Source organism: Copadichromis virginalis, linkage group LG3, assembly GCF_057382275.1.
Source record: "Copadichromis virginalis isolate Kocher_CV1m ecotype Utaka linkage group LG3, C_Virginalis_male_GT1.1, whole genome shotgun sequence".
NCBI lineage: Eukaryota > Metazoa > Chordata > Actinopteri > Cichliformes > Cichlidae > Copadichromis > Copadichromis virginalis.
This window is the reverse complement of record NC_140620.1, coordinates 58,713,317-58,734,799: the sequence shown is the minus strand read 5'-3', so window position 1 is coordinate 58,734,799 and position 21,483 is coordinate 58,713,317. Positions and strand designations below refer to the sequence as shown.

The following is a 21,483-nucleotide window of genomic DNA, read 5'->3' as shown; positions in this document are numbered from 1 at the left end:
AGCCACAGGCCCTGGTGTGGTGTAAGTGGCCTCAGCCAGAAGCCACAGGCACTGGTGTGGTGTAAGTGGCCTCAGCCAGCAGCAAAAGGGCCCTGGTGTGGTGTAGGTGGCCTCAGCCAGCAGCCACAGGCCCTGGTGTGGTGTAAGTGGCCTCAATAGCAACTAAGGCCCTGGTGTGGTGTAAGTGGCTTCAGCCAGCAGCCACAGGCTCTGGTGTGGTGTAACTGGCCTCAGCCAGCAGCCACAGGCCCTGATGTGGTGTAAGTGGCCCCAGCCGGTCACTCAGGCCCTGGTGTGGTGTAGGTGGCATCAGCCAGCAGCCACAGGCCCTGGTGTGGTGTAAGTCGCCTCAGCCAGAAGCCACAGGCACTGGTGTGGTGTAAGTGGCCTCAGCCAGCAGCAAAAGGGCCCTGGTGTGGTGTAAGTCGCCTCAGCCAGCAGCCACAGGCCCTGGTGTGGTGTAGGTGGCCTCAGCCAGCAGCCACAGGCCCTGGTGTGGTGTAAGTGGCCTCAGCCAGCAGCCACAGGCCCTGTTGTGGTGTAAGTGGCCTCAGCCAGCAGCCACAGGCCCTGGTGTGGTGTAAGTGGCCTCAGCCAGTGCCACAGGCCCTGGTGTGGTGTAAGTGGCCTGAGCAAGAGCCACAGACCCTGGTGTGGTATAATTGGCCTCAGCCAGCAGCCACAGGCCCTGGTGTGGTGTAAGTCGCCTCAGACAGAAGCCACAGGCACTGGTGTGGTGTAAGTGGCCTCAGCCAGCAGCAAAAGGGCCCTGGTGTGGTATAAGTCGCCTCAGCCAGCAGCCACAGGCCCTGGTGTGGTGTAGGTGGCCTCAGCCAGCAGCCACAGGCCCTGGTGTGGTGTAAGTGGCCTGAGCAAGAGCCACATACCTTGGTGTGGTGTAATTGGCCTCAATAGCAACTAATGCCCTGGTGTGGTGTAAGTGGCCTCAGCCAGCAGCCACAGGCCCTGGTGTGGTGTAAGTGGCCTCAGCCAGAGCCACAGGCCCTGATGTGGTGTAAGTGGCCCCAGCCAGTCACTCAGGCCCTGGTGTGGTGTAGGTGGCATCAGCTAGCAGCACAAGACATTGGAAAACAGCCAAAAGCAATGTCGTTAATGTGCCCTCATTAATGGGCAGCTGCTTTTGGTCTTTTAATACACCCCTTCTCTGGATCAAAAGCGGTTCAATGACATTAAAATGAAAGGCTTACAGCACCAGGTATTCCCAGGCAGTCTCCCATCCAAGTACTAACCAAGCCCAGCCCTGCTCAGCTTCCGAGATCAGACGAGGTCGGGCGTGCTCAGGGTGGTATGGCCGTAAGCTGCTGGGCCCAGCACAATGTCTCAATTTATGGATTCAGGTGATTAGGTGGCAAGTACCTGAAGTTACGAAGACAATCCTATAACCCTACCTTCATGTTTGCATAATACCCTAACCCAAAGGCTCAGTTTAGCATTTATCCAACAGCACAGGCCCTGGATTGTTGAAGATGGCCTCAGGAACCAGCACAGGGCCTGGTGTGTTGTACATGGCCACAGCTAGCAGCACAGGGCCTGGTTTGGTGAAGATGGCCTCGGCCAGAAGCGCAGGGCCTGGTGTGATGTGAGTGGCCTGAGCAAGAGCCACAGGCCCTGGTGTGGTGTAATTGGCCTCAATAGCAACTAAGGCCCTGGTGTGGTGTAAGTGGCCTGAGCAAGAGCCACATACCCTGGTGTGGTGTAATTGGCCTCAATAGCAACTAAGGCCCTGGTGTGGTGTAGGTGGCCTCAGCCAGCAGCCACAGGCCCTGGTGTGGTGTAAGTGGCCTCAGCCAGAGCAACAGGCCCTGATGTGGTGTAAGTGGCCCCAGCCGGTCACTCAGGCCCTGGTGTGGTGTAGGTGGCATCAGCTAGCAGCACAAGACATTGGAAAACAGCCAAAAGCAATGTCGTTAATGTGCCCTCATTAATGGGGAGCTGCTTCTGGTCTTTTAATACACCCCTTCTCTGGATCAAAAGCGGTTCAATGACATGAAAATGAAAGGCTTACAGCACCAGGTATTCCCAGGCAGTCTCCCATCCTAGTACTAACCAAGCCCAGCCCTGCTTAGCTTCCGAGATCAGACGAGGTCGGGCGTGCTCAGGGTGGTATGGCCGTAAGCTGCTGGCCCCAGCACAATGTCTCAATTTATGGATTCAAGTGATTAGGTGGCAAGTACCTGAAGTTACGAAGACAATCCTATAACCATACCTGCATGTTTGCATAATACCCTAACCAAAAGGCTCAGTTTGGCATTTATCCAACAGCACAGGCCCTGGATTGTTGAAGATGGCCTCAGGAACCAGCACAGGACCTGGTGTGTTTTACATGGCCACAGCAAGCAGCACAGGGCCTGGTTTGGTGAAGATGGCCTCAGCAAGCAGCCACAGGCCCTGGTTTGGTGTAAGTGGCCTCAGCTAGCAGCCACAGGCCCTGGTGTGGTGTGAGTGGCCTCAGCCAGCAGCCACAGGCCCTGGTGTGGTCTAAGTGGCCTCAGCCAGTGCCACAGGCCCTGGTGTGGTGTAAGTGGCCTAAGCCAGAGCCACAGGCCCTGGTGTGGTGTAAGTGGCCTCAACAGCAAATAAGGCCCTGGTGTGGTGTAAGTGGCCTGAGCAAGAACCACAGGGCCTGGTTTGGTGAAGATGGCCTCGGCCAGAAGCGCAGGGCCTGGTGTGATGTGAGTGGCCTGAGCAAGAGCCACAGGCCCTGGTGTGGTGTAAGTGGCCTCATTCAGCAGCCACAGGCCCTGGTGTGGTGTAAGTGGCCTCAGCCAGGAGCCACATGCACTGGTGTGGTGTAAGTGGCCTCAGCCAGCAGCAAAAGGGCCCTGGTGTGGTGTAGGTGGCCTCAGCCAGCAGCCACAGGCCCTGGTGTGGTGTAAGTGGCATCAATAGCAACTAAGGCCCTGGTGTGGTGTAAGTGGCTTCAGCCAGCAGCCACAGGCCCTGGTGTGGTGTAAGTGGCCTCAGCCAGCAGCCACAGGCCCTGGTGTGGTGTAGGTGGCCTCAGCCAGCAGCCACAGGCCCTGGTGTGGTGTAAGTGGCCTCAATAGCAACTAAGGCCCTGGTGTGGTGTAAGTGGCTTCAGCCAGCAGCCACAGGCTCTGGTGTGGTGTAACTGGCCTCAGCCAGCAGCCACAGGCCCTGGTGTGGTGTAAGTGGCCTCAGCCAGAGCCACAGGCCCTGATGTGGTGTAAGTGGCCCCAGCCGGTCACTCAGGCCCTGGTGTGGTGTAGGTGGCATCAGCTAGCAGCACAAGACATTGGAAAACAGCCAAAAGCAAGTGTCGTTAATGTGCCCTCATTAATGGGCAGCTGCTTTTGGTCTTTTAATACACCCCTTCTCTGGATCAAAAGCGGTTCAATGATATGAAAGGCTTACAGCACCAGGTATTCCCAGGCAGTCTCCCATCCAAGTACTAACCAAGCCCAGCCCTGCTTAGCTTCCGAGATCAGACGAGGTCGGGCGTGCTCACGGTGGTATGGCCGTAAGCTGCTGGCTCCAGCACAATGTCTCAATTTATGGATTCAAGTGATTAGGTGGCAAGTACCTGAAGTTACGAAGACAATGCTATAACCATACCTGCATGTTTGCATAATACCCTAACCCAAAGGCTCAGTTTGGCATTTATCCAACAGCACAGGCCCTGGATTGTTGAAGATGGCCTCAGGAACCAGCACAGGGCCTGGTGTGTTGTACATGGCCACAGCAAGGAGCACAGGGCCTGGTTTGGTGAAGATGGCCTCGGCCAGAAGCGCAGGGCCTGGTGTGGTGTAAGTCGCCTCAGCCAGAAGCCACAGGCACTGGTGTGGTCTAAGTGGCCTCAGCCAGCAGCCACAGGCCCTGGTGTGGTGTAGGTGGCCTCAGCCAGCAGCAAAAGGGCCCTGGTGTGGTGTAGGTGGCCTCAGCCAGCAGCCACAGGCCCTGGTGTGGTGTAAGTGGCCTCAGCCAGCAGCCACAGGCCCTGGTGTGGTGTAAGTGGCCTGAGCAAGAGCCACAGGCCCTGGTGTGGTGTAAGTGGCCTCAGCCAGCAGCCACAGGCCCTGGTGTGGTGTAAGTGGCCTGAGCAAGTGCCACAGGCCCTGGTGTGGTGTAAGTGGCCTGAGCAAGTGCCACAGGCCCTGGTGTGGTGTAAGTGGCCTCAATAGCAAATAAGGCCCTGGTGTGGTGTAAGTGGCCTGAGCAAGAACCACAGGGCCTGGTTTGGTGAAGATGGCCTCGGCCAGAAGCGCAGGGCCTGGTGTGATGTGAGTGGCCTGAGCAAGAGCCACAGGCCCTGGTGTGGTGTAAGTGGCCTCAGCCAGAAGCCACAGGCACTGGTGTGGTGTAAGTGGCCTCAGCCAGCAGCAAAAGGGCCCTGGTGTGGTGTAGGTGGCCTCAGCCAGCAGCCACAGGCCCTGGTGTGGTGTAAGTGGCCTCAATAGCAACTAAGGCCCTGGTGTGGTGTAAGTGGCTTCAGCCAGCAGCCACAGGCCCTGGTGTGGTGTAATTGGCCTCAATAGCAACTAAGGCCCTGGTGTGGTGTAGGTGGCCTCAGCCAGCAGCCACAGGCCCTGGTGTGGTGTAAGTGGCCTCAGCCAGCAGCCACAGGCCCTGGTGTGGTGTAAGTGGCATCAGCTAGCAGCACAAGACATTGGAAAACAGCCAAAAGCAATGTCGTTAATGTGCCCTCATTAATGGGGAGCTGCTTTTGGTCTTTTAATACACCCCTTCTCTGGATCAAAAGCGGTTCAATGACATGAAAATGAAAGGCTTACAGCACCAGGTATTCCCAGGCAGTCTCCCATCCAAGTACTAACCAAGCCCAGCCCTGCTTAGCTTCCGAGATCAGACGAGGTCGGGGGTGCTCAGGGTGGTATGGCCGTAAGCTGCTGGCCCCAGCACAATGTCTCAATTTATGGATTCAAGTGATTAGGTGGCAAGTACCTGAAGTTATGAAGACAATCCTATAACCATACCTGCATGTTTGCATAATACCCTAACCCAAAGGCTCAGTTTGGCATTTATCCAACAGCACAGGCCCTGGATTGTTGAAGATGGCCTCAAGAACCAGCACAGGACCTGGTGTGTTTTACATGGCCACAGCAAGCAGCACAGGGCCTGGTTTGGTGAAGATGGCCTCAGCAAGCAGCCACAGGCCCTGGTGTGGTGTAAGTGGCATCAATAGCAACTAAGGCCCTGGTGTGGTGTAAGTGGCTTCAGCCAGCAGCCACAGGCCCTGGTGTGGTGTAAGTGGCCTCAGCCAGCAGCCACAGGCCCTGGTGTGGTGTAGGTGGCCTCAGCCAGCAGCCACAGGCCCTGGTGTGGTGTAAGTGGCCTCAATAGCAACTAAGGCCCTGGTGTGGTGTAAGTGGCTTCAGCCAGCAGCCACAGGCTCTGGTGTGGTGTAACTGGCCTCAGCCAGCAGCCACAGGCCCTGGTGTGGTGTAAGTGGCCTCAGCCAGAAGCCACAGGCACTGGTGTGGTGTAAGTGGCCTCAGCCAGCAGCAAAAGGGCCCTGGTGTGGTGTAGGTGGCCTCAGCCAGCAGCCACAGGCCCTGGTGTGGTGTAAGTGGCCTCAATAGCAACTAAGGCCCTGGTGTGGTGTAAGTGGCTTCAGCCAGCAGCCACAGGCCCTGGTGTGGTGTAGGTGGCCTCAGCCAGCAGCCACAGGCCCTGGTGTGGTGTAAGTGGCCTCAATAGCAACTAAGGCCCTGGTGTGGTGTAAGTGGCTTCAGCCAGCAGCCACAGGCTCTGGTGTGGTGTAACTGGCCTCAGCCAGCAGCCACAGGCCCTGATGTGGTGTAAGTGGCCCCAGCCGGTCACTCAGGCCCTGGTGTGGTGTAGGTGGCATCAGCCAGCAGCCACAGGCCCTGGTGTGGTGTAAGTCGCCTCAGCCAGAAGCCACAGGCACTGGTGTGGTGTAAGTGGCCTCAGCCAGCAGCAAAAGGGCCCTGGTGTGGTGTAAGTCGCCTCAGCCAGCAGCCACAGGCCCTGGTGTGGTGTAGGTGGCCTCAGCCAGCAGCCACAGGCCCTGGTGTGGTGTAAGTGGCCTCAGCCAGCAGCCACAGGCCCTGTTGTGGTGTAAGTGGCCTCAGCCAGCAGCCACAGGCCCTGGTGTGGTGTAAGTGGCCTCAGCCAGTGCCACAGGCCCTGGTGTGGTGTAAGTGGCCTGAGCAAGAGCCACAGACCCTGGTGTGGTATAATTGGCCTCAGCCAGCAGCCACAGGCCCTGGTGTGGTGTAAGTCGCCTCAGACAGAAGCCACAGGCACTGGTGTGGTGTAAGTGGCCTCAGCCAGCAGCAAAAGGGCCCTGGTGTGGTATAAGTCGCCTCAGCCAGCAGCCACAGGCCCTGGTGTGGTGTAGGTGGCCTCAGCCAGCAGCCACAGGCCCTGGTGTGGTGTAAGTGGCCTGAGCAAGAGCCACATACCCTGGTGTGGTGTAATTGGCCTCAATAGCAACTAATGCCCTGGTGTGGTGTAAGTGGCCTCAGCCAGCAGCCACAGGCCCTGGTGTGGTGTAAGTGGCCTCAGCCAGAGCCACAGGCCCTGATGTGGTGTAAGTGGCCCCAGCCGGTCACTCAGGCCCTGGTGTGGTGTAGGTGGCATCAGCTAGCAGCACAAGACATTGGAAAACAGCCAAAAGCAATGTCGTTAATGTGCCCTCATTAATGGGCAGCTGCTTTTGGTCTTTTAATACACCCCTTCTCTGGATCAAAAGCGGTTCAATGACATTAAAATGAAAGGCTTACAGCACCAGGTATTCCCAGGCAGTCTCCCATCCAAGTACTAACCAAGCCCAGCCCTGCTCAGCTTCCGAGATCAGACGAGGTCGGGCGTGCTCAGGGTGGTATGGCCGTAAGCTGCTGGGCCCAGCACAATGTCTCAATTTATGGATTCAGGTGATTAGGTGGCAAGTACCTGAAGTTACGAAGACAATCCTATAACCCTACCTTCATGTTTGCATAATACCCTAACCCAAAGGCTCAGTTTAGCATTTATCCAACAGCACAGGCCCTGGATTGTTGAAGATGGCCTCAGGAACCAGCACAGGGCCTGGTGTGTTGTACATGGCCACAGCTAGCAGCACAGGGCCTGGTTTGGTGAAGATGGCCTCGGCCAGAAGCGCAGGGCCTGGTGTGATGTGAGTGGCCTGAGCAAGAGCCACAGGCCCTGGTGTGGTGTAATTGGCCTCAATAGCAACTAAGGCCCTGGTGTGGTGTAAGTGGCCTGAGCAAGAGCCACATACCCTGGTGTGGTGTAATTGGCCTCAATAGCAACTAAGGCCCTGGTGTGGTGTAGGTGGCCTCAGCCAGCAGCCACAGGCCCTGGTGTGGTGTAAGTGGCCTCAGCCAGAGCAACAGGCCCTGATGTGGTGTAAGTGGCCCCAGCCGGTCACTCAGGCCCTGGTGTGGTGTAGGTGGCATCAGCTAGCAGCACAAGACATTGGAAAACAGCCAAAAGCAATGTCGTTAATGTGCCCTCATTAATGGGGAGCTGCTTCTGGTCTTTTAATACACCCCTTCTCTGGATCAAAAGCGGTTCAATGACATGAAAATGAAAGGCTTACAGCACCAGGTATTCCCAGGCAGTCTCCCATCCAAGTACTAACCAAGCCCAGCCCTGCTTAGCTTCCGAGATCAGACGAGGTCGGGCGTGCTCAGGGTGGTATGGCTGTAAGCTGCTGGCCCCAGCACAATGTCTCAATTTATGGATTCAAGTGATTAGGTGGCAAGTACCTGAAGTTACGAAGACAATCCTATAACCATACCTGCATGTTTGCATAATACCCTAACCAAAAGGCTCAGTTTGGCATTTATCCAACAGCACAGGCCCTGGATTGTTGAAGATGGCCTCAAGAACCAGCACAGGACCTGGTGTGTTTTACATGGCCACAGCAAGCAGCACAGGGCCTGGTTTGGTGAAGATGGCCTCAGCAAGCAGCCACAGGCCCTGGTTTGGTGTAAGTGGCCTCAGCTAGCAGCCACAGGCCCTGGTGTGGTGTGAGTGGCCTCAGCCAGCAGCCACAGGCCCTGGTGTGGTCTAAGTGGCCTCAGCCAGTGCCACAGGCCCTGGTGTGGTGTAAGTGGCCTAAGCCAGAGCCACAGGCCCTGGTGTGGTGTAAGTGGCCTCAACAGCAAATAAGGCCCTGGTGTGGTGTAAGTGGCCTGAGCAAGAACCACAGGGCCTGGTTTGGTGAAGATGGCCTCGGCCAGAAGCGCAGGGCCTGGTGTGATGTGAGTGGCCTGAGCAAGAGCCACAGGCCCTGGTGTGGTGTAAGTGGCCTCATTCAGCAGCCACAGGCCCTGGTGTGGTGTAAGTGGCCTCAGCCAGGAGCCACATGCACTGGTGTGGTGTAAGTGGCCTCAGCCAGCAGCAAAAGGGCCCTGGTGTGGTGTAGGTGGCCTCAGCCAGCAGCCACAGGCCCTGGTGTGGTGTAAGTGGCATCAATAGCAACTAAGGCCCTGGTGTGGTGTAAGTGGCTTCAGCCAGCAGCCACAGGCCCTGGTGTGGTGTAAGTGGCCTCAGCCAGCAGCCACAGGCCCTGGTGTGGTGTAGGTGGCCTCAGCCAGCAGCCACAGGCCCTGGTGTGGTGTAAGTGGCCTCAATAGCAACTAAGGCCCTGGTGTGGTGTAAGTGGCTTCAGCCAGCAGCCACAGGCTCTGGTGTGGTGTAACTGGCCTCAGCCAGCAGCCACAGGCCCTGGTGTGGTGTAAGTGGCCTCAGCCAGAGCCACAGGCCCTGATGTGGTGTAAGTGGCCCCAGCCGGTCACTCAGGCCCTGGTGTGGTGTAGGTGGCATCAGCTAGCAGCACAAGACATTGGAAAACAGCCAAAAGCAGTGTCGTTAATGTGCCCTCATTAATGGGCAGCTGCTTTTGGTCTTTTAATACACCCCTTCTCTGGATCAAAAGCGGTTCAATGATATGAAAATGAAAGGCTTACAGCAGCAGGTATTCCCAGGTAGTCTCCCATCCAAGTACTAACCAAGCCCAGCCCTGCTTAGCTTCCGAGATCAGACGAGGTCGGGCGTGCTCACGGTGGTATGGCCGTAAGCTGCTGGCTCCAGCACAATGTCTCAATTTATGGATTCAAGTGATTAGGTGGCAAGTACCTGAAGTTACGAAGACAATGCTATAACCATACCTGCATGTTTGCATAATACCCTAACCCAAAGGCTCAGTTTGGCATTTATCCAACAGCACAGGCCCTGGATTGTTGAAGATGGCCTCAGGAACCAGCACAGGGCCTGGTGTGTTGTACATGGCCACAGCAAGGAGCACAGGGCCTGGTTTGGTGAAGATGGCCTCGGCCAGAAGCGCAGGGCCTGGTGTGATGTGAGTGGCCTGAGCAAGAGCCACAGGCCTTGGTGTGGTGTAAGTGGCCTCAGCCAGCAGCCACAGGCCCTGGTGTGGTGTAAGTCGCCTCAGCCAGAAGCCACAGGCACTGGTGTGGTGTAAGTGGCCTCAGCCAGCAGCCACAGGCCCTGGTGTGGTGTAGGTGGCCTCAGCCAGCAGCCACAGGCCCTGGTGTGGTGTAGGTGGCCTCAGCCAGCAGCCACAGGCCCTGGTGTGGTGTAAGTGGCCTCAGCCAGCAGCCACAGGCCCTGGTGTGGTGTAAGTGGCCTGAGCAAGAGCCACAGGCCCTGGTGTGGTGTAAGTGGCCTCAGCCAGCAGCCACAGGCCCTGGTGTGGTGTAAGTGGCCTGAGCAAGTGCCACAGGCCCTGGTGTGGTGTAAGTGGCCTGAGCAAGTGCCACAGGCCCTGGTGTGGTGTAAGTGGCCTCAATAGCAAATAAGGCCCTGGTGTGGTGTAAGTGGCCTGAGCAAGAACCACAGGGCCTGGTTTGGTGAAGATGGCCTCGGCCAGAAGCGCAGGGCCTGGTGTGATGTGAGTGGCCTGAGCAAGAGCCACAGGCCCTGGTGTGGTGTAAGTGGCCTCAGCCAGCAGCCACAGGCCCTGGTGTGGTGTAAGTGGCCTCAGCCAGAAGCCACAGGCCCTGGTGTGGTGTAAGTGGCCTCAATAGCAACTAAGGCCCTGGTGTGGTGTAAGTGGCTTCAGCCAGCAGCCACAGGCCCTGGTGTGGTGTAGGTGGCCTCAGCCAGCAGCCACAGGCCCTGGTGTGGTGTAAGTGGCCTCAATAGCAACTAAGGCCCTGGTGTGGTGTAAGTGGCTTCAGCCAGCAGCCACAGGCTCTGGTGTGGTGTAACTGGCCTCAGCCAGCAGCCACAGGCCCTGATGTGGTGTAAGTGGCCCCAGCCGGTCACTCAGGCCCTGGTGTGGTGTAGGTGGCATCAGCCAGCAGCCACAGGCCCTGGTGTGGTGTAAGTCGCCTCAGCCAGAAGCCACAGGCACTGGTGTGGTGTAAGTGGCCTCAGCCAGCAGCAAAAGGGCCCTGGTGTGGTGTAAGTCGCCTCAGCCAGCAGCCACAGGCCCTGGTGTGGTGTAGGTGGCCTCAGCCAGCAGCCACAGGCCCTGGTGTGGTGTAAGTGGCCTCAGCCAGCAGCCACAGGCCCTGTTGTGGTGTAAGTGGCCTCAGCCAGCAGCCACAGGCCCTGGTGTGGTGTAAGTGGCCTCAGCCAGTGCCACAGGCCCTGGTGTGGTGTAAGTGGCCTGAGCAAGAGCCACAGACCCTGGTGTGGTATAATTGGCCTCAGCCAGCAGCCACAGGCCCTGGTGTGGTGTAAGTCGCCTCAGACAGAAGCCACAGGCACTGGTGTGGTGTAAGTGGCCTCAGCCAGCAGCAAAAGGGCCCTGGTGTGGTATAAGTCGCCTCAGCCAGCAGCCACAGGCCCTGGTGTGGTGTAGGTGGCCTCAGCCAGCAGCCACAGGCCCTGGTGTGGTGTAAGTGGCCTGAGCAAGAGCCACATACCTTGGTGTGGTGTAATTGGCCTCAATAGCAACTAATGCCCTGGTGTGGTGTAAGTGGCCTCAGCCAGCAGCCACAGGCCCTGGTGTGGTGTAAGTGGCCTCAGCCAGAGCCACAGGCCCTGATGTGGTGTAAGTGGCCCCAGCCGGTCACTCAGGCCCTGGTGTGGTGTAGGTGGCATCAGCTAGCAGCACAAGACATTGGAAAACAGCCAAAAGCAATGTCGTTAATGTGCCCTCATTAATGGGCAGCTGCTTTTGGTCTTTTAATACACCCCTTCTCTGGATCAAAAGCGGTTCAATGACATTAAAATGAAAGGCTTACAGCACCAGGTATTCCCAGGCAGTCTCCCATCCAAGTACTAACCAAGCCCAGCCCTGCTCAGCTTCCGAGATCAGACGAGGTCGGGCGTGCTCAGGGTGGTATGGCCGTAAGCTGCTGGGCCCAGCACAATGTCTCAATTTATGGATTCAGGTGATTAGGTGGCAAGTACCTGAAGTTACGAAGACAATCCTATAACCCTACCTTCATGTTTGCATAATACCCTAACCCAAAGGCTCAGTTTAGCATTTATCCAACAGCACAGGCCCTGGATTGTTGAAGATGGCCTCAGGAACCAGCACAGGGCCTGGTGTGTTGTACATGGCCACAGCTAGCAGCACAGGGCCTGGTTTGGTGAAGATGGCCTCGGCCAGAAGCGCAGGGCCTGGTGTGATGTGAGTGGCCTGAGCAAGAGCCACAGGCCCTGGTGTGGTGTAATTGGCCTCAATAGCAACTAAGGCCCTGGTGTGGTGTAAGTGGCCTGAGCAAGAGCCACATACCCTGGTGTGGTGTAATTGGCCTCAATAGCAACTAAGGCCCTGGTGTGGTGTAGGTGGCCTCAGCCAGCAGCCACAGGCCCTGGTGTGGTGTAAGTGGCCTCAGCCAGAGCAACAGGCCCTGATGTGGTGTAAGTGGCCCCAGCCGGTCACTCAGGCCCTGGTGTGGTGTAGGTGGCATCAGCTAGCAGCACAAGACATTGGAAAACAGCCAAAAGCAATGTCGTTAATGTGCCCTCATTAATGGGGAGCTGCTTCTGGTCTTTTAATACACCCCTTCTCTGGATCAAAAGCGGTTCAATGACATGAAAATGAAAGGCTTACAGCACCAGGTATTCCCAGGCAGTCTCCCATCCTAGTACTAACCAAGCCCAGCCCTGCTTAGCTTCCGAGATCAGACGAGGTCGGGCGTGCTCAGGGTGGTATGGCCGTAAGCTGCTGGCCCCAGCACAATGTCTCAATTTATGGATTCAAGTGATTAGGTGGCAAGTACCTGAAGTTACGAAGACAATCCTATAACCATACCTGCATGTTTGCATAATACCCTAACCAAAAGGCTCAGTTTGGCATTTATCCAACAGCACAGGCCCTGGATTGTTGAAGATGGCCTCAGGAACCAGCACAGGACCTGGTGTGTTTTACATGGCCACAGCAAGCAGCACAGGGCCTGGTTTGGTGAAGATGGCCTCAGCAAGCAGCCACAGGCCCTGGTTTGGTGTAAGTGGCCTCAGCTAGCAGCCACAGGCCCTGGTGTGGTGTGAGTGGCCTCAGCCAGCAGCCACAGGCCCTGGTGTGGTCTAAGTGGCCTCAGCCAGTGCCACAGGCCCTGGTGTGGTGTAAGTGGCCTAAGCCAGAGCCACAGGCCCTGGTGTGGTGTAAGTGGCCTGAGCAAGAGCCACAGGCCCTGGTGTGGTGTAAGTGGCCTCAGCCAGCAGCCACAGGCCCTGGTGTGGTGTAAGTGGCCTGAGCAAGTGCCACAGGCCCTGGTGTGGTGTAAGTGGCCTGAGCAAGTGCCACAGGCCCTGGTGTGGTGTAAGTGGCCTCAATAGCAAATAAGGCCCTGGTGTGGTGTAAGTGGCCTGAGCAAGAACCACAGGGCCTGGTTTGGTGAAGATGGCCTCGGCCAGAAGCGCAGGGCCTGGTGTGATGTGAGTGGCCTGAGCAAGAGCCACAGGCCCTGGTGTGGTGTAAGTGGCCTCAGCCAGAAGCCACAGGCACTGGTGTGGTGTAAGTGGCCTCAGCCAGCAGCAAAAGGGCCCTGGTGTGGTGTAGGTGGCCTCAGCCAGCAGCCACAGGCCCTGGTGTGGTGTAAGTGGCCTCAATAGCAACTAAGGCCCTGGTGTGGTGTAAGTGGCTTCAGCCAGCAGCCACAGGCCCTGGTGTGGTGTAATTGGCCTCAATAGCAACTAAGGCCCTGGTGTGGTGTAGGTGGCCTCAGCCAGCAGCCACAGGCCCTGGTGTGGTGTAAGTGGCCTCAGCCAGCAGCCACAGGCCCTGGTGTGGTGTAAGTGGCATCAGCTAGCAGCACAAGACATTGGAAAACAGCCAAAAGCAATGTCGTTAATGTGCCCTCATTAATGGGGAGCTGCTTTTGGTCTTTTAATACACCCCTTCTCTGGATCAAAAGCGGTTCAATGACATGAAAATGAAAGGCTTACAGCACCAGGTATTCCCAGGCAGTCTCCCATCCAAGTACTAACCAAGCCCAGCCCTGCTTAGCTTCCGAGATCAGACGAGGTCGGGGGTGCTCAGGGTGGTATGGCCGTAAGCTGCTGGCTCCAGCACAATGTCTCAATTTATGGATTCAAGTGATTAGGTGGCAAGTACCTGAAGTTATGAAGACAATCCTATAACCATACCTGCATGTTTGCATAATACCCTAACCCAAAGGCTCAGTTTGGCATTTATCCAACAGCACAGGCCCTGGATTGTTGAAGATGGCCTCAAGAACCAGCACAGGACCTGGTGTGTTTTACATGGCCACAGCAAGCAGCACAGGGCCTGGTTTGGTGAAGATGGCCTCAGCAAGCAGCCACAGGCCCTGGTGTGGTGTAAGTGGCATCAATAGCAACTAAGGCCCTGGTGTGGTGTAAGTGGCTTCAGCCAGCAGCCACAGGCCCTGGTGTGGTGTAAGTGGCCTCAGCCAGCAGCCACAGGCCCTGGTGTGGTGTAGGTGGCCTCAGCCAGCAGCCACAGGCCCTGGTGTGGTGTAAGTGGCCTCAATAGCAACTAAGGCCCTGGTGTGGTGTAAGTGGCTTCAGCCAGCAGCCACAGGCTCTGGTGTGGTGTAACTGGCCTCAGCCAGCAGCCACAGGCCCTGGTGTGGTGTAAGTGGCCTCAGCCAGAAGCCACAGGCACTGGTGTGGTGTAAGTGGCCTCAGCCAGCAGCAAAAGGGCCCTGGTGTGGTGTAGGTGGCCTCAGCCAGCAGCCACAGGCCCTGGTGTGGTGTAAGTGGCCTCAATAGCAACTAAGGCCCTGGTGTGGTGTAAGTGGCTTCAGCCAGCAGCCACAGGCCCTGGTGTGGTGTAGGTGGCCTCAGCCAGCAGCCACAGGCCCTGGTGTGGTGTAAGTGGCCTCAATAGCAACTAAGGCCCTGGTGTGGTGTAAGTGGCTTCAGCCAGCAGCCACAGGCTCTGGTGTGGTGTAACTGGCCTCAGCCAGCAGCCACAGGCCCTGATGTGGTGTAAGTGGCCCCAGCCGGTCACTCAGGCCCTGGTGTGGTGTAGGTGGCATCAGCCAGCAGCCACAGGCCCTGGTGTGGTGTAAGTCGCCTCAGCCAGAAGCCACAGGCACTGGTGTGGTGTAAGTGGCCTCAGCCAGCAGCAAAAGGGCCCTGGTGTGGTGTAAGTCGCCTCAGCCAGCAGCCACAGGCCCTGGTGTGGTGTAGGTGGCCTCAGCCAGCAGCCACAGGCCCTGGTGTGGTGTAAGTGGCCTCAGCCAGCAGCCACAGGCCCTGTTGTGGTGTAAGTGGCCTCAGCCAGCAGCCACAGGCCCTGGTGTGGTGTAAGTGGCCTCAGCCAGTGCCACAGGCCCTGGTGTGGTGTAAGTGGCCTGAGCAAGAGCCACAGACCCTGGTGTGGTATAATTGGCCTCAGCCAGCAGCCACAGGCCCTGGTGTGGTGTAAGTCGCCTCAGACAGAAGCCACAGGCACTGGTGTGGTGTAAGTGGCCTCAGCCAGCAGCAAAAGGGCCCTGGTGTGGTATAAGTCGCCTCAGCCAGCAGCCACAGGCCCTGGTGTGGTGTAGGTGGCCTCAGCCAGCAGCCACAGGCCCTGGTGTGGTGTAAGTGGCCTGAGCAAGAGCCACAGGCCCTGGTGTGGTGTAATTGGCCTCAATAGCAACTAAGGCCCTGGTGTGGTGTAAGTGGCCTGAGCAAGAGCCACATACCCTGGTGTGGTGTAATTGGCCTCAATAGCAACTAAGGCCCTGGTGTGGTGTAGGTGGCCTCAGCCAGCAGCCACAGGCCCTGGTGTGGTGTAAGTGGCCTCAGCCAGAGCAACAGGCCCTGATGTGGTGTAAGTGGCCCCAGCCGGTCACTCAGGCCCTGGTGTGGTGTAGGTGGCATCAGCTAGCAGCACAAGACATTGGAAAACAGCCAAAAGCAATGTCGTTAATGTGCCCTCATTAATGGGGAGCTGCTTCTGGTCTTTTAATACACCCCTTCTCTGGATCAAAAGCGGTTCAATGACATGAAAATGAAAGGCTTACAGCACCAGGTATTGCCAGGAAGTCTCCCATCCAAGTACTAAACAAGCCCAGCCCTGCTTAGCTTCCGAGATCAGACGAGGTCGGGCGTGCTCAGGGTGGTATGGCCGTAAGCTGCTGGCCCCAGCACAATGTCTCAATTTATGGATTCAAGTGATTAGGTGGCAAGTACCTGAAGTTACGAAGACAATCCTATAACCATACCTGCATGTTTGCATAATACCCTAACCAAAAGGCTCAGTTTGGCATTTATCCAACAGCACAGGCCCTGGATTGTTGAAGATGGCCTCAAGAACCAGCACAGGACCTGGTGTGTTTTACATGGCCACAGCAAGCAGCACAGGGCCTGGTTTGGTGAAGATGGCCTCAGCAAGCAGCCACAGGCCCTGGTTTGGTGTAAGTGGCCTCAGCTAGCAGCCACAGGCCCTGGTGTGGTGTGAGTGGCCTCAGCCAGCAGCCACAGGCCCTGGTGTGGTCTAAGTGGCCTCAGCCAGTGCCACAGGCCCTGGTGTGGTGTAAGTGGCCTGAGCAAGAGCCACAGGCCCTGGTGTGGTGTAAGTGGCCTCAGCCAGCAGCCACAGGCCCTGGTGTGGTGTAAGTGGCCTGAGCAAGTGCCACAGGCCCTGGTGTGGTGTAAGTGGCCTAAGCAAGAGCCACAGGCCCTGGTGTGGTGTAAGTGGCCTCAATAGCAAATAAGGCCCTGGTGTGGTGTAAGTGGCCTGAGCAAGAACCACAGGGCCTGGTTTGGTGAAGATGGCCTCGGCCAGAAGCGCAGGGCCTGGTGTGATGTGAGTGGCCTGAGCAAGAGCCACAGGCCCTGGTGTGGTGTAAGTGGCCTCAGCCAGCAGCCACAGGCCCTGGTGTGGTGTAATTGGCCTCAGCCAGAAGCCACAGGCACTGGTGTGGTGTAAGTGGCCTCAGCCAGCAGCAAAAGGGCCCTGGTGTGGTGTAGGTGGCCTCAGCCAGCAGCCACAGGCCCTGGTGTGGTGTAAGTGGCCTCAATAGCAACTAAGGCCCTGGTGTGGTGTAAGTGGCTTCAGCCAGCAGCCACAGGCCCTGGTGTGGTGTAAGTGGCCTCAGCCAGCAGCCACAGGCCCTGGTGTGGTGTAGGTGGCCTCAGCCAGCAGCCACAGGCCCTGGTGTGGTGTAAGTGGCCTCAATAGCAACTAAGGCCCTGGTGTGGTGTAAGTGGCTTCAGCCAGCAGCCACAGGCTCTGGTGTGGTGTAACTGGCCTCAGCCAGCAGCCACAGGCCCTGGTGTGGTGTAAGTGGCCACAGCCGGTCACTCAGGCCCTGGTGTGGTGTAAGTGGCCTCAGCCAGCAGCCACAGGCCCTGGTGTGGTGTAAGTGGCCTCAGCCAGTGCCACAGGCCCTGGTGTGGTGTAAGTGGCCTGAGCAAGAGCCACAGGCCCTGGTGTGGTGTAAGTGGCCTGAGCAAGAGCCACAGGCCCTGGTGTGGTGTAATTGGCCTCAATAGCAACTAATGCCCTGGTGTGGTGTAGGTGGCCTCAGCCAGCAGCCACAGGCCCTGGTGTGGTGTAAGTGGCCTGAGCAAGAGCCACAGGCCCTGGTGTGGTGTAAGTGGCCTGAGCAAGAGCCACAGACCCTGGTGTGGTGTAAGTGGCCTCAATAGCAAATAAGGCCCTGGTGTGGTGTAAGTGGCCTGAGCAAGAACCACAGGGCCTGGTTTGGTGAAGATGGCCTCGGCCAGAAGCGCAGGGCCTGGTGTGATGTGAGTGGCCTGAGCAAGAGCCACAGGCCCTGGTGTGGTGTAAGTCGCCTCAGCCAGCAGCCACAGGCCCTGGTGTGGTGTAATTGGCCTCAGCCAGAAGCCACAGGCACTGGTGTGGTGTAAGTGGCCTCAGCCAGCAGCAAAAGGGCCCTGGTGTGGTGTAGGTGGCCTCAGCCAGCAGCCACAGGCCCTGGTGTGGTGTAAGTGGCCTCAATAGCAACTAAGGCCCTGGTGTGGTGTAAGTGGCTTCAGCCAGCAGCCACAGGCCCTGGTGTGGTGTAAGTGGCCTCAGCCAGCAGCCACAGGCCCTGGTGTGGTGTAGGTGGCCTCAGCCAGCAGCCACAGGCCCTGGTGTGGTGTAAGTGGCCTCAATAGCAACTAAGGCCCTGGTGTGGTGTAAGTGGCTTCAGCCAGCAGCCACAGGCTCTGGTGTGGTGTAACTGGCCTCAGCCAGCAGCCACAGGCCCTGGTGTGGTGTAAGTGGCCACAGCCGGTCACTCAGGCCCTGGTGTGGTGTAAGTGGCTTCAGCCAGCAGCCACAGGCCCTGGTGTGGTGTAAGTGGCCTCAGCCAGCAGCCACAGGCCCTGGTGTGGTGTAAGTGGCATCAGCTAGCAGCACAAGACATTGGAAAACAGCCAAAAGCAATGTCGTTAATGTGCCCTCATTAATGGGGAGCTGCTTTTGGTCTTTTAATACACCCCTTCTCTGGATCAAAAGCGGTTCAATGACATGAAAATGAAAGGCTTACAGCACCAGGTATTCCCAGGCAGTCTCCCATCCAAGTACTAACCAAGCCCAGCCCTGCTTAGCTTCCGAGATCAGACGAGGTCGGGCGTGCTCACGGTGGTATGGCCGAAAGCTGCTGGCTCCAGCACAATGTCTCAATTTATGGATTCAAGTGATTAGGTGGCAAGTACCTGAAGTTACGAAGACAATCCTATAACCATACCTGCATGTTTGCATAATACCCTAACCCAAAGGCTCAGTTTGGCATTTATCCAACAGCACAGGCCCTGGATTGTTGAAGATGGCCTCAAGAACCAGCACAGGACCTGGTGTGTTTTACATGGCCACAGCAAGCAGCACAGGGCCTGGTTTGGTGAAGATGGCCTCAGCAAGCAGCCACAGGCCCTGGTTTGGTGTAAGTGGCCTCAGCCAGCAGCCACAGGCCCTGGTGTGGTGTAAGTGGCCTCAGCCAGCAGCCACAGGCCCTGGTGTGGTCTAAGTGGCCTCAGCCAGTGCCACAGGCCCTGGTGTGGTGTAAGTGGCCTGAGTAAGAGCCACAGGCCCTGGTGTGGTGTAAGTGGCCTCAGCCAGCAGCCACAGGCCCTGGTGTGGTGTAAGTGGCCTGAGCAAGTGCCACAGGCCCTGGTGTGGTGTAAGTGGCCTAAGCCAGAGCCACAGGCCCTGGTGTGGTGTAAGTGGCCTGAGCAAGAGCCACAGGGCCTGGTTTGGTGAAGATGGCCTCGGCCAGAAGCGCAGGGCCTGGTGTGATGTGAGTGGCCTGAGCAAGAGCCACAGGCCCTGGTGTGGTGTAAGTGGCCTCAGCCAGCAGCCACAGGCCCTGGTGTGGTGTAAGTCGCCTCAGCCAGAAGCCACAGGCACTGGTGTGGTGTAAGTGGCCTCAGCCAGCAGCAAAAGGGCCCTGGTGTGGTGTAAGTCGCCTCAGCCAGCAGCCACAGGCCCTGGTGTGGTGTAGATGGCCTCAGCCAGCAGCCACAGGCCCTGGTGTGGTGTAAGTGGCCTCAGCCAGCAGCCACAGGCCCTGGTGTGGTCTAAGTGGCCTCAGCCAGAAGCACAGGGCCTGGTGTGATATGAGTGGCCTCAGCAAGAGCCACAGGCCCTGGTGTGGTGTAAGTGGCCTGAGCAAGAGCCACAGGCCCTGGTGTGGTGTAAGTGGCCTGAGCAAGAGCCACAGGCCCTGGTGTGGTGTAGGTGGCCTCAGCCAGCAGCCACAGGCCCTGGTGTGGTGTAGGTGGCCTCAGCCAGCAGCCACAAGCCCTTGTGTGGTGTAAGTGGCCTCAGCCAGCAGCCACAGGCCCTGGTGTGGTGTAAGTGGCCTCGGCCAGTGCCACAGGCCCTGGTGTGGTGTAAGTGGCCTGAGCAAGAGCCACAGACCATGGTGTGGTGTAATTGGCCTCAATAGCAACTAAGGCCCTGGTGTGGTGTAAGTGGCCTCAGCCAGAGCCACAGGCCCTGATGTGGTGTAAGTGGCCCCAGCCGGTCACTCAGGCCCTGGTGTGGTGTAAGTGGCCTGAGCAAGAGCCACAGGCCCTGGTGTGGTGTAAGTGGCCTCAGCCAGCAGCCACAGGCCCTGGTGTGGTGTAAGTGGCCTGAGCAAGTGCCACAGGCCCTGGTGTGGTGTAAGTGGCCTGAGCAAGTGCCACAGGCCCTGGTGTGGTGTAAGTGGCCTCAATAGCAAATAAGGCCCTGGTGTGGTGTAAGTGGCCTGAGCAAGAACCACAGGGCCTGGTTTGGTGAAGATGGCCTCGGCCAGAAGCGCAGGGCCTGGTGTGATGTGAGTGGCCTGAGCAAGAGCCACAGGCCCTGGTGTGGTGTAAGTGGCCTCAGCCAGCAGCCACAGGCCCTGGTGTGGTGTAAGTGGCCTCAGCCAGAAGCCACAGGCACTGGTGTGGTGTAAGTGGCCTCAGCCAGCAGCAAAAGGGCCCTGGTGTGGTGTAGGTGGCCTCAGCCAGCAGCCACAGGCCCTGGTGTGGTGTAAGTGGCCTCAATAGCAACTAAGGCCCTGGTGTGGTGTAAGTGGCTTCAGCCAGCAGCCACAGGCCCTGGTGTGGTGTAAGTGGCCTCAGCCAGCAGCCACAGGCCCTGGTGTGGTGTAGGTGGCCTCAGCCAGCAGCCACAGGCCCTGGTGTGGTGTAAGTGGCCTCAATAGCAACTAAGGCCCTGGTGTGGTGTAAGTGGCTTCAGCCAGCAGCCACAGGCTCTGGTGTGGTGTAACTGGCCTCAGCCAGCAGCCACAGGCCCTGATGTGGTGTAAGTGGCCCCAGCCGGTCACTCAGGCCCTGGTGTGGTGTAGGTGGCATCAGCCAGCAGCCACAGGCCCTGGTGTGGTGTAAGTCGCCTCAGCCAGAAGCCACAGGCACTGGTGTGGTGTAAGTGGCCTCAGCCAGCAGCAAAAGGGCCCTGGTGTGGTGTAAGTCGCCTCAGCCAGCAGCCACAGGCCCTGGTGTGGTGTAGGTGGCCTCAGCCAGCAGCCACAGGCCCTGGTGTGGTGTAAGTGGCCTCAGCCAGCAGCCACAGGCCCTGTTGTGGTGTAAGTGGCTTCAGCCAGCAGCCACAGGCCCTGGTGTGGTGTAAGTGGCCTCAGCCAGTGCCACAGGCCCTGGTGTGGTGTAAGTGGCCTGAGCAAGAGCCACAGACCCTGGTGTGGTATAATTGGCCTCAGCCAGCAGCCACAGGCCCTGGTGTGGTGTAAGTCGCCTCAGACAGAAGCCACAGGCACTGGTGTGGTGTAAGTGGCCTCAGCCAGCAGCAAAAGGGCCCTGGTGTGGTATAAGTCGCCTCAGCCAGCAGCCACAGGCCCTGGTGTGGTGCAGGTGGCCTCAGCCAGCAGCCACAGGCCCTGGTGTGGTGTAAGTGGCCTGAGCAAGAGCCACATACCCTGGTGTGGTGTAATTGGCCTCAATAGCAACTAATGCCCTGGTGTGGTGTAAGTGGCCTCAGCCAGCAGCCACAGGCCCTGGTGTGGTGTAAGTGGCCTCAGCCAGAGCCACAGGCCCTGATGTGGTGTAAGTGGCCCCAGCCGGTCACTCAGGCCCTGGTGTGGTGTAGGTGGCATCAGCTAGCAGCACAAGACATTGGAAAACAGCCAAAAGCAATGTCGTTAATGTGCCCTCATTAATGGGCAGCTGCTTTTGGTCTTTTAATACACCCCTTCTCTGGATCAAAAGCGGTTCAATGACATTAAAATGAAAGGCTTACAGCACCAGGTATTCCCAGGCAGTCTCCTATCCAAGTACTAACCAAGCCCAGCCCTGCTCAGCTTCCGAGATCAGACGAGGTCGGGCGTGCTCAGGGTGGTATGGCCGTAAGCTGCTGGGCCCAGCACAATGTCTCAATTTATGGATTCAGGTGATAAGGTGGCAAGTACCTGAAGTTACGAAGACAATCCTATAACCCTACCTTCATGTTTGCATAATACCCTAACCCAAAGGCTCAGTTTAGCATTTATCCAACAGCACAGGCCCTGGATTGTTGAAGATGGCCTCAGGAACCAGCACAGGGCCTGGTGTGTTGTACATGGCCACAGCTAGCAGCACAGGGCCTGGTTTGGTGAAGATGGCCTCGGCCAGAAGCGCAGGGCCTGGTGTGATGTGAGTGGCCTGAGCAAGAGCCACAGGCCC

The 21,483-nt window shown here is 57.7% G+C and overlaps 5 non-coding genes and 8 pseudogenes across 5 annotated transcripts; all 13 read right to left on the bottom strand.

The window, feature by feature from the left end:
- Positions 1–1,201: 1,201 nt before the first annotated feature.
- On the bottom strand, positions 1,202–1,320 carry LOC146716010 (5S ribosomal RNA; annotated as a pseudogene).
- A 699-nt stretch (positions 1,321–2,019) lies between these two features.
- LOC146716009 (5S ribosomal RNA) lies at positions 2,020–2,138 on the bottom strand. The gene has a single exon (XR_014919419.1). It is a non-coding gene; the product is annotated as a 5S ribosomal RNA (ribosomal RNA).
- Positions 2,139–3,389: 1,251 nt separating this feature from the next.
- On the bottom strand, positions 3,390–3,508 carry LOC146716008 (5S ribosomal RNA; annotated as a pseudogene).
- Positions 3,509–4,765: 1,257 nt separating this feature from the next.
- On the bottom strand, positions 4,766–4,884 carry LOC146716007 (5S ribosomal RNA). The gene has a single exon (XR_014919855.1). It is a non-coding gene; the product is annotated as a 5S ribosomal RNA (ribosomal RNA).
- Positions 4,885–6,739: 1,855 nt separating this feature from the next.
- On the bottom strand, positions 6,740–6,858 carry LOC146716006 (5S ribosomal RNA; annotated as a pseudogene).
- Positions 6,859–7,557: 699 nt separating this feature from the next.
- LOC146716005 (5S ribosomal RNA) lies at positions 7,558–7,676 on the bottom strand. The gene has a single exon (XR_014919818.1). It is a non-coding gene; the product is annotated as a 5S ribosomal RNA (ribosomal RNA).
- Positions 7,677–8,932: 1,256 nt separating this feature from the next.
- Positions 8,933–9,051, bottom strand: LOC146716004 (5S ribosomal RNA; annotated as a pseudogene).
- A 2,128-nt stretch (positions 9,052–11,179) lies between these two features.
- LOC146716003 (5S ribosomal RNA) lies at positions 11,180–11,298 on the bottom strand (annotated as a pseudogene).
- Positions 11,299–11,997: 699 nt separating this feature from the next.
- LOC146716002 (5S ribosomal RNA) lies at positions 11,998–12,116 on the bottom strand. The gene has a single exon (XR_014919418.1). It is a non-coding gene; the product is annotated as a 5S ribosomal RNA (ribosomal RNA).
- A 1,215-nt stretch (positions 12,117–13,331) lies between these two features.
- LOC146716001 (5S ribosomal RNA) lies at positions 13,332–13,450 on the bottom strand. The gene has a single exon (XR_014919854.1). It is a non-coding gene; the product is annotated as a 5S ribosomal RNA (ribosomal RNA).
- Positions 13,451–15,382: 1,932 nt separating this feature from the next.
- Positions 15,383–15,501, bottom strand: LOC146716000 (5S ribosomal RNA; annotated as a pseudogene).
- A 2,359-nt stretch (positions 15,502–17,860) lies between these two features.
- LOC146715999 (5S ribosomal RNA) lies at positions 17,861–17,979 on the bottom strand (annotated as a pseudogene).
- Positions 17,980–21,054: 3,075 nt separating this feature from the next.
- LOC146715998 (5S ribosomal RNA) lies at positions 21,055–21,173 on the bottom strand (annotated as a pseudogene).
- Between the last annotated feature and the right edge of the window lie 310 nt (positions 21,174–21,483).